At 49.3% G+C, this 14890-nt stretch overlaps 1 protein-coding gene across 4 annotated transcripts in view; it reads right to left on the bottom strand.

The window, feature by feature from the left end:
* SV2B (synaptic vesicle glycoprotein 2B) overlaps positions 1-343 on the bottom strand; it is a 69553-nt gene extending 69210 nt beyond the window's left edge. For 3 of the 4 annotated variants that reach the window (XR_007507457.1, XM_049811969.1, XM_049811968.1), the window contains exon 1: positions 235-343. The gene's annotated coding sequence lies outside the window, so the exon portion shown is untranslated. The remainder of the gene's footprint in view (positions 1-234) is intronic. The other variant, XM_049811970.1, reaches the window with a different exon arrangement.
* Positions 344-14890: the final 14547 nt, after the last annotated feature.

The raw sequence follows: 14890 nt of genomic DNA, 5'->3' as shown, positions 1-14890 counted from the left end.
CACCGATCCACCCCGACCCGGACACCGACTCCGCGCCCCTGCCTGGCCGCCCCCGGTTTTCAGCGGCACCTTCGGGTTTAGGGGTTGGTTTTTTTTTTTGTTTTTTTTTTGCGGAGAGCTTTTCCCTGCCTCCCCGCCTGCGCAGCGCCCGGCACCGAGACCCCGTGGCCGGCTCTCCGGCACCGGCCTGTCGGCCCTTTTCGGGGAAGCAGAGCGGGGGGGGCTGGCTCTTACCTGGGGCCCCCCGAGCCGTCGGCGGTGCTGCTGCTGCCTGCGCGGCGCAGCGCGGTGTGCGGCGCAGCCGGGCTCTGCGCTGGCATCTCCTCTAGCGGTGATGCAGTCCTGCCGGGCGCCGCATGCCAATGATGCAGCCCGAGGGATCCCGGCTGAAGGCGCCCGGGGCTGGGAGGGAGCCCGGGGGTGCCTGTCCCACCTGCACCCCTGCCTCCCCCAGCCCGGCGGCGAGGGAGTGCGCAGGGGCAGCCCAAGGGAAGGGAAGGGCAGAGGGCGAGGAGCCGCACGGCGGGCAAAGGGAGGGAGAGGTGAAGCTCGGGTCGCTCCATCGCGGTAACAGAGTCCCGCCCGAAACGTTGCAGCTTTCTGGCTTCTTCATTACACGGGGGATTTTTTTTTTTTTTTTAATTATTATTTTTATTTTTTTCATTGCTGTCATACAGGAACGTTTCTAGCTGTAAGTAGAGGGGAATCCCGGCACGGCTGGGTATTATGCTGGCAGCCTTCGTCTCTCCACTTTACATATTAGACCATTGCTAAATTTGAGACCCCTCTCCCTGGGATGGCTCGAGGGTGAGGCTGGGGAAGGTGCCACGTTTCAGGGATAATCCTACTGCGGGATAAGCCTGTTCTGTTTAAAATCCCCTTGTGTTTATAATTTGGGGGTCCGCTGCCAGAAAAGCAGCAGCAGCAGGAAAAATCCTACAGTCCGTGCAATTTTGTGCTTACAAGAGACCGTGTGGACACAACGGTGTGGGACGTAGTCTGCAATGGAAATCCACCCACAATCACTTTATGTTATTAAAAGAGATAACCAGGTAAAACAAGGAGGTGTCTTGCTGAGGAACAAAGCGCGCAGCTCCTAAGAAAGCATTGTCAGTGCACATGGGGGGGATGCCCACACCCTGCAACGCCCCTTCACGCAGAGATGCTCAAGTTAGTCCAGATAGTGGGAGAAATAAAATTTTTTGCTGGCGGATTTCCATTGCTTCTGGCAACCTAACATTTAAGAGGAGCATGGAGCTACAGGCTTCTCAGAAAGGAAACAGGGGTGGGTTTACACAGCAGCACAAATCCCCTGTACTTGCCAAAGGGATACAGCAAAGAAGTGAAATGGAAAGTCCAGCCGCTCATCCTGGCTCTGTCAGCAGGTTAAATCCAGAAAGCTGCTTTCCCACTCTGTGCCTCAGCTTCCCCATCTGCAAGACAGTTGTGGCCTCTCCAGGAGGTGATACCTAAGCACTAGGAGATATCACTCTTTTGGCTGTTTCCAGGGCCCCCCCAGGCACACACTCCACCTTTCTTCTCTGTCCTGTACTTTAGAGCCTGCTCCCCCCCTCAGCTCACCTGATTTGAATCTCCAGCTCAGGAGTGTTTGTAATTGTTGACAGCATTAAAAATTGGGCCTGAAAATTCTCTCTTCATCTGTTTGCTTGTTGGTACAGTTCCTGTGATTGTACTGGTGGCACCACTTCCATACAGAAAATGAAGTAGGTGGTTAATTTAGGGTATTTCACATCTACTCATTTAAAAATTGGAACTCAAATCTGATGTTTGGCTTTATTCTCCCTAACACAATACATTAGTTTAATTGCATTTTGTGTTTGGTACAATGCACCATTTGCTTTGACGTGGGAGAACTTCAGAAGTCAAATTATGATCAGCACTCCTGTATGCTATAGGCCAAGTATCAAGGCCCCGGCAAAACTAAAAAGCAAGCCAGTCTATCACAGTACCACTAAATGCCACTTTGCTTGCCTGCCACTGTTCCTCTGAGTTCTCCAGCTCATTAATTCTTCAAATTCTTCAAATCGCAGTAAATCTATTTGCCTGTGTCAGATCCACTGCACCTTGCAGGGGTCATGCTCAGAAAGTGCAGCACGTTCATAACTGCGTTTCCCCGAGAGCGCTTTGGGGCAGTCCTGGAGATGCTCTCCAAGCTCCATCACACCTGCCCTCAGAAGAAGGCTGCTCTGCCTCATCTCACCTTCCACTTGCAGGTGGGATCTCAAGCGAGGGAAGATGTGGCAGACCGGCCAAATGAGCACCCCGATGTCCCTGCTGGGCTTTTCTCAATTCCCAGCAAAGTCCCTGCATCCACTTTGCTTACTGTTTCCTATGCAGGATGAATCTAGCTTGGGTAAATTTGTATTAAATCTCATTGCAGGATCAGCAGGGAAGGAGGCAATAAATCTGGGAGATGTTCTTTACCATTGCACTGTGATTATCAGTGTTTCTAATTACCTCTGCACCCTAGGCACAACTGTGATCTCTCTGTTAATCACTGCTGGCCGTATCCAGGTATCTCAGACAGAGAAGAACCGTTTTCCATAGTGCCATATGGTGCCAGCTGGGAACCTGAGCCTTATGGGCTCCCTGGCATTGAAGGCAGCAGGACAGGGAGGCCTAACGTCTTTCTATTTAAAAGAGCACATCAATGAAATTCACAGCAATCCAACTGTTTCAGAGCTGCAAGAAGTAAATGGAAAACAAAGCTAAGCTGAGCTGCAACGAATAAGGACCTGGCGTGGAGATGGATAAAATGTTATAAGCTCTTTTATCATGGGGAAATAGGTGTCTGTGTAAAAGTTGAGCACACAGGTATACATATCAACATGGTTACGCAGGCAAAGGGGGCTTGATCTAGCCCTATAGCTCACTGAGCAGCCCCAGACCTCCTGGGAAGGGCAGTGGGATGGGAGATCTGGCCCAGCCATGTGAATGGAGCAGAGGCCCACAACCATAATCAGGCCATTCTCTTCTTTTATTCCACCTACAGCATCAGGGGTTTATCTTCTGATCCCTTGCACAAACAAGACACCAGGGACCCTTGCACTGTGGTGCAGAGCAGGACAAACCAGGGTACCCTTCTTCAGCAGTGCTCAGATGCTATTGGGAAGGTGTGCAAGGGAAAAGGAAGAAAAGCAAGAAGTTAAGTGGTGACGGAGCAGCGTCTCCGATGGCTTGCGGGCTGTCAAGTGAAAGGAAGGTAATTAGAGGAAAAGTATGACTCTAAAAACACACAAACGATGCATATTTCATGGCTCTGCCAGAGCCATCACTTACACGTCAGGGCACTTGCTGTGAGAAGCACTCGATATCACAGGGTGTGAGAGACCAGCAGATGTTCAGAGCAGGGCTTTTCCGCTTGGTTTCAGGGTCCCCTCCACACACATGCATGGGTGCACACACTCACATGCACACTCGCAAGTCCCTCTCTCCTGTCCTGAGCCCTCTTGCATGGTCTGCGTGAGGAGCCCCAGCAGAGCAGAGACTAGGGTCCCCCGAAAAGTGCTGAGATGTGACAGCGCACACTCCTGCATCCTGGCCCCGGAGATGTTCTTGGCCAAAACAGGAGCCAGGAGAAGCTGACTTTAATATCTAGCAGGGGTTAAACAAGTCTGAGGGAAGTCATGGCAAATCCTTGAGCTGACAGGGCTTGAGGCTAGGGGATGCAGGGTGGTGGCAGCAGGACTGGACATTGCACCTCTCCGAGGTGTGTAGTGGCAGCAGGCTGGTGGTTGCTGCTCTCCACTGCTCTCAGCCACCCATCCAGAAACAGCCCTTACCTCCCCCTCCCTCCACCACTTCTGCTAATGAAACTTCGCTTATGAAAGCCAGGATCCAGCCTTAATAGAAGGGAAAGTCCTAGACAATGTTTGATTGCATCTGCTATTATACTTGACAAGTGGCATTAGTAATACGGATAATGAATGCAATGTAAAAAGCTATACAAGTGTTAAGTCTAATTATTGGTATTGCTGCCTGCTTGCTGGCAGACATAGGTAAAATGCATGTGGAAGAAATCTGGGTATCCATAAAATAGCTGTCAGTCCTCCGTGCTGCGGGTCTCGCTGCAAAGGGTTTACGTTGCCAAGACCCATAAGCAAATTAGGAGGACACAGCAACCAGCAAAGGGCGAGAGCTGAGCTGCGCCGCATTGCCTCCCACCGGAGAGGGACAGAGCTGCTGCCAGGTTCAGGGAAACGGCCACCTTAAACGTGGGCAAAGAGGGTTTTACGTTGAATACACTGCAGTGTGAAATCATGCTGAAGTCAGGGTTTGGATCTGTGAAAGCTTTCCATGCCCACAGTTCAGATGGGGTATGTGGATATATACATACGCACATATACCTACTGGATAAGGCATGTTGTTCAGTGCCGGTCAGGAGCAGAAAAAGACCCTTACTGGGTGCTGTAACACCTGCAGTGTGAGACTTGCCACCCAATATTGCTGCACAGAAATATTAAAAGGAGAGATGAATTGCTGAAACTAGGAGAAATGAGGGAAAAAAAAACCCAATGCATTTTATATTTTCCACTGAAATTCCGAGCTCATCTGACTAAGGCTCTGTTTTCACAAAGCATAGTAATACTTTTTTTCCTTAAATTAGCCTGTCACTTTCCACTTGACATAAGCTCCTGATTATTGCAGCGACCTAAACGACTGCACAGTCGGCAGCTCAGGGAGGACCGGGGAACGCCAGCACAGCCTGTGCTCCTGAACGTCAGCCCTGTTGCCCCCTCAGAGAGGAGATTCACACGAGTACGGGCTGCAAAACACAATCTGCATTCATGCCCTCTGAACCAAAGGGGCTCCTGAACTATCTAAAACCCACACAACACCACTGACACTGAGATTTCAGGGCAAAAGTGCAGCCACTGAGGCAGTATCAATTTACCTGAGCTGGAAACGTGAGCTGGAGAGGCTGTACCACACTAGAAAAATAGCAAATGAGCATACTAGTAAGCACTTAACTGAAAATTATTTGTGGCATAGAAGCTTCAGTTTTCCAAAGAGCACTGCTCTTAAAAGGTGCCACTGATGCGTGCTGTGACAGGCCAGGGAGACGCAATGTCAGACAATGTCCATCAGCAGCATCACTGCCTGTAAATGGTTGAATGTAAAGGGATGAGGGTGCTTAAATTTCTCCAATCCAGCAGAAACCATTCCCTAAGACAGGCCTGAGTGGAGAAACACAGGTGCGTTGGCAGGTCTTGGTGCAGAGGGCAAGCTAATGAGCACGGTAGGACCTGTGCTGGCAACGTCGGACCCACTCAAGTGTACGGCTGTCACTATTTCATGTAAGGCTCTGCTTCAGGCAGTGTACCACCTAACAGCTGCATCCTCCAGGATCACCTTAAACATTACCTTTTCTCTTCCCCCCCCCCCCCCCCCGCCCTCTTTTTCTAATGGTCCTGTTAGTCTAGGTTTAAAATCCAAGTAAAAGTGCAGCGAGCCATTAAAGAGTGGTTCACACATCTCTCTCTTTCCCTATTTTCATCTTTCGAAATGGAGGAATATATTGTCAGGTTGACTCTGACTTTGCAGAGCTCTAATGCATTAGGCAGAGTTTATTTACGTGGAAAGGATGAATGGTTCCCTACATGTTAATAGCACAATCAGTGACAAAATCCTCGGTATTAATATTTAACGTCCTTTGTTACGTACATGCCTGACTGTTATTCAGAGAGGGCTGAGTCAGGAGATCAGAAGCTGCTGGGAATTGAATAAGCATTATTTGTGGGATTGCTCTGAGTGGAAACTGGAAAGTAGAAAAGACATTGTTTTTATGTGTGGCAGCCCAATTGTCTGCCCAAGAAACCGTGCATTTATGTATTGTTTATATAATATATGCAAGAAATTACTGCACTCTGTGGCTTTTTTTACCACATGATTTCTTTAACGTTATTGCCTGCTTACTCTTGCCTCTTGCACGTACATAAGTACTAATTTTATGAGAAATGAAGAAGAAAACCTGACAGACTACAAACAGCATACATCCCCTGCAAATTCATGATTATTCATGTAACAGTAGGACATAGAAATCTCAGAGAAAGAACAGGCCCTATAGAGCAGGCATTGTATAATTCATAGCACAGTCACTTCTATCTCACATCTTTTATCCAGATTTCCTATGAGTTAGACAACTAAGTACATTAAGAATGTGAATCCTATATCATTAGCATTTCTTCTTCTCTTTTATGTGTGCATATACAGCAAAACATATTTATTTTATATGTTACATTAAATAAATATTAATCTTAAATCTGCTCTTCCTCTGTACCCATCATGATACAGCTGCTAGTTATAGACGGTTCCACCCGCTCCCCTGTACAGAATAGATATCAGCATTGTCAGTAGCTTTCCAGATATCAGAGCTATGGCTGTTTTTCAATTTAAATTGCCCATAAATGCTACACTTGCAAAGCCTTTCCATATTTCCATGATTACTCTGTAAGTATAGCAAATTGTCTAAGTCTGGTATACAGCACTCATTCATCTGAGCAATTTTCAGGAACACTCTGTTAGATGTGGGCATCTAAGGGTGTAAGGAAATGTGCTATATTACATTACAGAGAAATTAAATACAAACCTGCAATTCCAGATGCAAAGAGGCAGAGGAAGGTGCGGTTCGGATCTCATTTTTTTCTTACTCATCTGGAAGAGCATTTTTTTGTCGAAGCTATGCTTTCTGGGGAATTTCCTTGAGGGAAGCAGAGGGGCCTCCCCCTCCTTCAGTAAAAGGCAGAGGAAGAAAGGAGCTTTGGGATTTTCAGACAAAAATCACCATAGCTGTTTACTCATGTCTTTGCCTCACATCCTACACACAGGGCTGCTCTAAGCCATATCAGAAGGGACTTTGATGAGTTTAATGTGCACTGGCCTTCAGCTGCATCCCGGGCATCCCAACGGACAGAAGCCTGGCTGGGCAGAAAGCACCACAGCCAGGCGGCTTTCCAGTAGTGCAGCTGGAGGGGGAAAGAGATGGGAAGATATTTTCATAGGAAGCAACTGGCAATTGTGTGAAGAAAGAATTGCTGACAATCCTAGAAGCGTTTCAGGTATTTGAAGCGTTCGTTTCCAACTTTGTGAAATTATCTACCGCCACTGAGGCTTGACGTGAACTGGTCGCGTTTGCACTAGGTATAAAAATGGAGAGAAAGGGGAAACTTCCCCTGAGTCGAAGTGCAGAGGAGGAGGTGGAGGAAAGCGGTTTGAAGCAGGGGCATGAAGCCGCACGGCAGCGGCTGCAGTGGGGACCCGCCCGCGGCAGGTGGCAGCAGGGGAGCTGGGCGTCCACGGGGGGCGTGGGGAGGAGGCTGCGGCGCGGCCACGGGCATCCTCGGGGAATTCAGCAGCAGCAGCCTCGGAGCTCCTGTCTGCCAGCAAAGGGGAGAAAAGGAAAAAAAGGAAAAAAAAGCCACAAAATCTAGAGATCGCTCCGCGTAACGTAAAGCTGGAAGCATTAAAGTATTAAGGCAGCGGATAGGCACGAGCAGTAATTTTTTATTTTCAAGTTATTTCAGTAGCTGTGTTTGAGCACCCAGGTGTCACAGTCCCCTGGGTCTCACCTCTGTGTTTTCCTTCACGAAGGCTTCTAGCTGAGCGCTGGGGAGGAGCCGGTGGGGCCGCGCTGAGAAAGTCCTCCCTTGCCTCAGGTTTGCCCAGAGTCAAAGTTGGGTTTGAATGCAATGTTTCTGTTTGGACCAGACTCATCGGTGCAGACGGGAACGCAAGTGTTCTGCTGTGATCCTGGACCAGCACATGGGCTACTTTCAAGAAAAAAAGGTAGGAGATTTGCTTTCCTACTTTCAGCCTGACTTTGGTATAATACTCATGTTACGTAAAACATTAATGTTTTATATAAACAAAAATAATGAGGAACCATCCATATTCATGACTGCCGTTCCTGTTACCTAGAAGTCCTTCAGGGAGCCACTCAGGTGCAACACCGTACTCGCTGCTCTCCAAAGCCCCATGATTAACTGACTGTTCCCCAAACCGCGTTCCCCCTCTCCTCGGGATCCAGCTGGATGCCAGTTGCATGCACACGTGTGCCTTGCAACAGGAATTTCATTAGCAGGGATTAGATAGACTCTTCCTTTCACCCAGCCCCCAGGGCAAGACGAAAAGGAAACCCACAAGCTTTTGGTTTTGCAAAGTGTGTGATGGCTCTTTATTGAAGCTAATGAAGAAAACACACAGTTTGGGAGTTACGTGACTCATGCTTATATCTTCTCTAGCTACATGTAAAACCACAGTGTCAGAAGCTCTCATCAGACAGTGTGACAGGTCAGCATGTGACCACAAACACCACTGCCAAGACACATGGGGTTTGATCTTCTCAGTAGGGATGGGCACACAGGCTTGCTCAATGGTAATAAAGATGCTTTTGTCTTGTCCAGCTGGAAGCAGGACTGGTTGGATACCCCATGAGAAAGCTGGCTCTCATGTGATTTCCAGACCAAGTTTTTCATATCGCATAATCTGAAAAGGCATTAGAGATAGGGTCCAGACCTGCTCTGAGCTTCTGGGGCATCCCTTGGTTTGCTGCTCCTGGCCCAAGCTCTGAGGACACTCCACTGTCAGGTGTCTCTGGGAGAGCACTCAGGGAGACCAGGTAGCTGGCAGATGCTCCACATCACATAGATGGCTTTTCTAAACATAGCTGTGCAGCAATATGCAGAAACCTAAAGACAATAGCTGACAGACACCTGAGTACCAGCTGAACAAGAAGGGCTCAGCGCTGTCTATCAGTAGGTAAGGCACAAGATCTCCCAAAGAATCAGAGACTTTGTGTTTCTTTTGGTGGGCCTTTATCTGACCCGCAGCTCACACCTTTCCTTTCCTTCCTCCTGTGTATGGACCAGAAGCACGCTCTCCCAGAAGATACGGCACAGCATAAATCCAGTGTACTCAGCCTGAAGCTCTCCATGGCATGACCTGGCACATGTGATGTAAATACATTTCATCCAGAGGCACCAGGGTCCCTGACAACCTCTCTGATGATGGTATTACACTGCCCACCCTGCAGATTCCTCATCTCCTGCTGAAACAGGGCTTCCAGTCTTCTCATGCAGGTAAGCTCATCCAGTCCTTCTTTCCACGAAGGGAGTTTTCTTCACTACAGATCCAAAAGCCATTCAAACAACACACTTTTCATGGGGACGCATGCAAGTGAGCCAGGGAGGGATCTGAACTCCTGACACCAGCAGAGCCTTCACCGTCCTGCCAGACATGTAAGCAGATGGATTTTCCTAAGGTTTTGGAGATTGAATGAGGAAAATGACTGTGGTGGGATTGCCAGGGCACTGCAGATTCCATTCCTCGCCTTCTTTCCAGCACTTGCTTGCAGTCCCATCTCTGCCCAATCTTTCTAACAGGCTGCGAAGAAGATCATGTGCCAAACCCACCCCCTCTACACCCACTCCCTTAATCATCTCCCTCCACCATATGTATGCATCTGCCCAGATGTGTACTTGCTGTCTAGAAGTTTTACTTACAATGCAGCTGTCTAGAAGTTTTACTTATAATGCACACAATTTCCCAGAACTGCAAACAATCAGCTATGATGTTTCTCTGTAGGCACAGCACTTCCTTATGCTAAGAGAGGGGAGGCGAAGGAGGGGGTTCCCACTCCCACTGCTTGAAATCACTGCCTTGTAGGTTGCTAGCAATCCTTGCTGTATGTCATATCCACACATAAAACATCTTCCTGGGTTCTTTTTCTCCCCATGTCTTAGCTGCCTGAAGGTGCTGCAAAAAAGCTGGAAAAGCCAACACTGAGCAAATGTTGAACATGTTTTCATTGCTTTCTTTTTTGTTTAAGACCAAAAAAAGGAGTTCTGACTCCAAAATGCCCCCGTGAAAACATGACCTTTGGTCGGACCAACACACCAGGTCACAAATAGGTCTCTGGTGCCTTTTAACGACCTCTTGACCCAAGACACAGGCACAGAGCCGGAGCTGGCTGAGAGGGCAATGCTGAGCAGGATCTACTGCTTGCTTGGAGACTCGCATGCCTCCTGAGTGACTGGCAGCCTTCAGCACGATCACTCCAGCAGGAATTCAGTGCATGAATGATCAGAGAGGTGGAAATCATGCCACAGAGCGGAACAGGGGACACAAGAAGAGACGGCTAATGCTTCCCACCGTGGGCAGTGCCTGGGGCCCCACTCCTGCTGCGTGTGTATAGCAGGAGAGAAGAGAGAAGTGAAGCAAATGTAAACTCAACTTCTTTCCACCTTTCTCTCCCTCTTTAAGCATCTAAGCACCGGTTATCTTCCCAGGACTGCTGGGTCCCTGGATCTGGAGATGATCTCGCTGGAGCAGCTGCCGGCCAAGAGCTGAGACACTTTGATGCTGCATAGCCCCAGCCCTCATCAGAAGGAAGCGTCTCATCACCGTCTCTAGCAGGGATGTGGTGCCAGCCAGTCAGCAGCCTCATTTGTTTGGAGTCCAGCCTCGTCCCTGCTTTGTTTGCTTCTTCTCATGGCAACAGACAAGCCGGGGAGAAGGTTTTTCACCCACACGCTTTACCTGATAACAGCCTTGAACCAGCATCTGTTTGCCTGGAGGCACAACTCCTCCCTGCTAGTTGGGACCTATTTCTTAGGAATTGTTGCTAAATGATGTCACTTTGGAATGAGCTCCCATTAGGCTGTGTCTGTGCTACCTAAACTCCAAAACTGCCAAAACTTGCTACCGCCGGTGTCCGACCAGGTACAGGGACAACAGAGATGTCAAACCTGGGATTCATCCCTAACTCTGCTGGGATGGCACTAGGCGAGGCTTTCCTGTTTGAAAATTGCCCTCTCCTGGGGGAGAAGGGATGCAGGTGCAGGGGTCTGTTCGCTGCTCACCCAGGTATCCCTGTGCCTGCCCCTCTCCTGCCCAGGGGAAAGCTCCGGCTCTGCCCTCTGCCATGACTGCGTGTCCTCCCAGGCAGGCAGAGCCTCTTCTCCTCCACGGTACGAGCCGTGCCTGGCACAGCTGGGCTGTGAGCTCAGCCACTCGCTGCTGAAGAAACAGCAAAATAATAACAACGGCCGTCAATGGCTGGGTAATCACAGCGTCATCTGGCTCGTCTCAGCCAGCATCTGCAGCTGGGGCTGCTCTCTCTGGGCCAGCATCGCTGCTGTGCACCCGCTCACCCTGCCTCTGCTGCTCCGCTTGGGGCTGGTCCTGAGAGGGTAAAGCAGCACAGCTCTGGCGGCGGGGCTGACACACCATGGGAAGATGTGCTCGGGTCCCTTAGCCTTCAGGTCTTTAGCAGCATTTGACTTAGAAATGTGGCTATTTCAAAACCTTGCATGGGGCTAGTTCAGGCACAGGGACACCTGCGACTTCTAGTTTGGGCTTAGCTCTTGCAGAACACTCGGGGCATCTTTTTAGGCTTCCTCTTCTCTGGCTGACGGTCAGATGTTAATGGTACCAAAATGCAGCTCAAACATGACGGTGGCAAAATGGGCTCAGTGAATAACTGGATTGAAGTGAGACAGGGTCAGAGCAGTAGGTTGGTCACCGCGCAGTCAGGGCTGAGCTGCAGGTCCGGGGCTGCCTGCCCCTGGCAGGGAGGATGCTCGCCCACAGAAGTGTCACACGGATGCTGCCAGGGATCAGCAAGGGGACCTGTCTGGGGGCAGCGTGCTGTGCTAGGGAAAACCTTAAGCCCCTTCACAGCATGACTTTTTAAGATTGTGTGATTTTTTTAAGATCGAACCAGAGACGAACTCAACACCGCAGTCACTCTTTGGACCTCTGTGTTGTGGCCAGATATGGGCCAGCACAGGTACAAAGTACCGAGGGTCCCAGGTCAGATCAGACTTGCTTATCTCCAATTTTCAGCACTGCACAGCATCATGTTTTAACTCTTGGTTGGACCAGCAAGCCACTACTGCATCCCCTCACGCTGTTGTTATCGTAGGGGAGGTAGAGTGATCTAAGTTACAATACCGCTTTTAAACACTTCTTTAATACGTTTTGGCCCTGACCATGCTGGGTGTGGGACCAAAGACAAACATGCAGTCACGCACAGACACACACTCCAACGTGTAGACACCCTTTGCAGCCTCATGTTTCTTGCTGGCTGATGAACAAGGGAGCAAACGATCTGAGGTAATGTAATTTAGCACCAGGATCCAGCGGAGCGCAAAATCCCACCCAGTGCCAAGGACTTGTGATTTACGCTTTTGTTCCTGCAACAACAGACAGAGGCAGGGGGAAAAAAAAAAAAAAAAAAAAAGAGCTTTGCCGGATTTTCCATCCCCTGCCGAGACGTGAAGCCGAATGGCAGCCAGTATTCACAGCAACACCCACGGTTAAAGCAACGGTGCTGTTGCCACTCCTGCAATATTATCACAGGCCTCACAGTGTTCGCTGTTCTTTCTTAAAGCCCCAACTCCTGGAGTCATGGGATTAAGCAGGCAACTCAGCTTTTGATTTTAATAGCAGTTTCTATCCCTCACTGTTAAGAGGAAAAACATGTGAGTGGGACAGATTCAAACCCACAAAGAAAATCAACCAGTATATCTATTTCAAATCTGGTAAATTTTAAGCCAATTATATTTGGAGAGAGAGTTTTGAACATTTTGGAAAGTGGAACTTGTTAGCAGCTGAAGGAGACCCTTAAAGAGGTAAAAAATAGTCTCAGCTGAGAAGATGCTGCAAGAGGAAAATAGACTTGTGTGTGAGTAGACTGGGTTTTCATTGCTTTGTCCTGGCAGAAAGATCAGCAAAGGGAGAACATCTAGGTTCAGTAGCTAAGGTAAAGCTCTTTTTGTGTCAAGAGCAAACATTAAAATTCAAAATGTGAAGACTGAGACTGCCTAGAAAGAGAATTAAGCTCAGTAGATAACCCTGCCTCTGTCTCAAGGTTAGACTGTGTGGATGGTATTGATATATCAGTGCTCTAGAAGAAGGAGGTGGGGGTTTTGCACTTAGAACAGCATCTTCCATTTTGCAATGCTTGCTGTAAGAAGCCTTGTGTTGGATTCCTACAAAGCAGTCAGAGGCATGGACAGCTGTCCTCAACGCTCACAGTCCCCAGACCCATACACATTGCCTGGTCTGGCTCTCCTGTTTCAATTGCAACTTATTTGGATCTGGAGCTGCTTCAGTTTTTTTGTCCTATACACTGCTAAAAGGAACTTCAGTGCAAAGCAAGTAATTAAGAGCAAGAATTATGCAGATGCCCTCAGAGTGGGGCCATCCCCTGTTTTACTGCAATTTTTAATAATTTTAAGTTGAAAAAGCTTGTATGATCCTTGAACCCATCTACAGCTTTAAAGTACAAAATGGGATGCTTTAAAAGACCATGGTGATAAATTGTTCCCATAAATGATGAGAAATGTTTAAATCAATAAAACGTTTGTTTGGATGTCCATGTGGAGGAAAGATACAGTCTGTTGCTCTTCATATTGGATTGATCCCACTGTGTTAAATTACAGCTGGCTACAGCCCTCCATCGTTTACTGCACAGCTTGACAAGCATGTAAGATATTCACGCTGAGCACAAAAATTTTGAGTGTCTGATCTCTGCATTGTCCTTGTCACTTCCTCCCAGCCAGGGCCAAATTAAAGGCTGCTTAATATGGGGGGAAGCTTGCCGCAGCTCTCCCACAAGCCTTTAGCCGCCTTACCCAACGGCCTCTCGGATGGCCCGGGGGAGCGAGCAGCTGGGGAGCAGATGCAGGCAGCCTTCTACACGCGACCGTGTCTCTGCCTATAGCCCTAGCATCTAGGGTTTATCAGCTGCTCTAGGCTGCTGATCATAAATACATAAATATAACAGTAACGTGGTCTTAAAGGAGTAGCTGCTGTTGGAAGGTCTGTGCTCTTGGAGGGTCACAGCAGTGACGGTTGGTGGTGGGAGGAGCAGCCAAGGCACTAAAGGGCGAGCTGGGAGCTCTGGGTGCTGTTCCCACCCAGGCTGGGTGATGCCGGCCATGGCGCTTGCCTGCCCGTGCCTCTCCTCGAAACACAGAGCAGTGCACCGTGTTCCCCATGGGTCCCAGAGAGCGGCCGGGAAAGTTGGTAATGGCAGTTTCTAAAGCCATCTGAAATTCAGTGGCCGAAGGACCCATGGTTCAGAGTGATAATTCTGGGTAGAAAAGGATCTTGAAACTAAAGATGTGCCTGTGAAAGCAGCTGCCTGCGCATCCCACTGCTCTGTGAACCAGGCGGGCCTGTCACTCCTGCCTGCAGGTAGCACGGGCAGAAACGTGGCGTGAGGCAGGGAGGTCCTTCGGAGGAAAAGGACCTCCTGAAAGCCCCTTCCCTCAGAGATGTGCTGGTGGAAGGAGGGCAGCCCTCGTACTCCACTCCACTCGAGTCTCCCCCACTACTGAGTATGGGCAGGGGGGAGCGCTAGGGAAGAAACTGGGCAGGCACCAGTGGTCCTGCCTTGCAGCATGGTGCCTGATCCTGGGCTGACCGGCAAGGATCAGAGGACAGCTCAGGTTGGGCACAGACATTAGGAAAGCTGCACAGCGATGGTCCCGGCTGCTCAGCCCCAAAAGGCAGCACATCGCAGGTTCACTTCAGGAACTTAGACCAAGCTTCGTCAAACCCCTCTTCAGTCACATTTTGGATGTGCCAAAATAGCGCTGTTAGTTTAGGGGTCCCGATGGGCGTTGTCGTGCATCCTGGAAACTCACTTCTTCCTCTCTGGCTCTTGCTTTTCCCTTGGGAAACAGGGACCTGCACCCTGCAAAGCCTGGTCATTGCCCCATCGGAGCAGGGACAAAAACAACAAAAAGAAACAAAACTGATGTCCTGATCAGAGCCGGTAGAGGCCACTGCTGTATACTTTAAAAATAACTCCAGGGCTGAGGTCTCTGGCGTGGTCTTCACTCCCAAGCACGCTCCTTGC

The sequence above is a fragment of the Accipiter gentilis genome, chromosome 10 (assembly GCF_929443795.1).
Source record: "Accipiter gentilis chromosome 10, bAccGen1.1, whole genome shotgun sequence".
Taxonomy (NCBI): domain Eukaryota; kingdom Metazoa; phylum Chordata; class Aves; order Accipitriformes; family Accipitridae; genus Astur; species Astur gentilis.
This window is presented reverse-complemented; position numbering and strand designations above follow the sequence as displayed.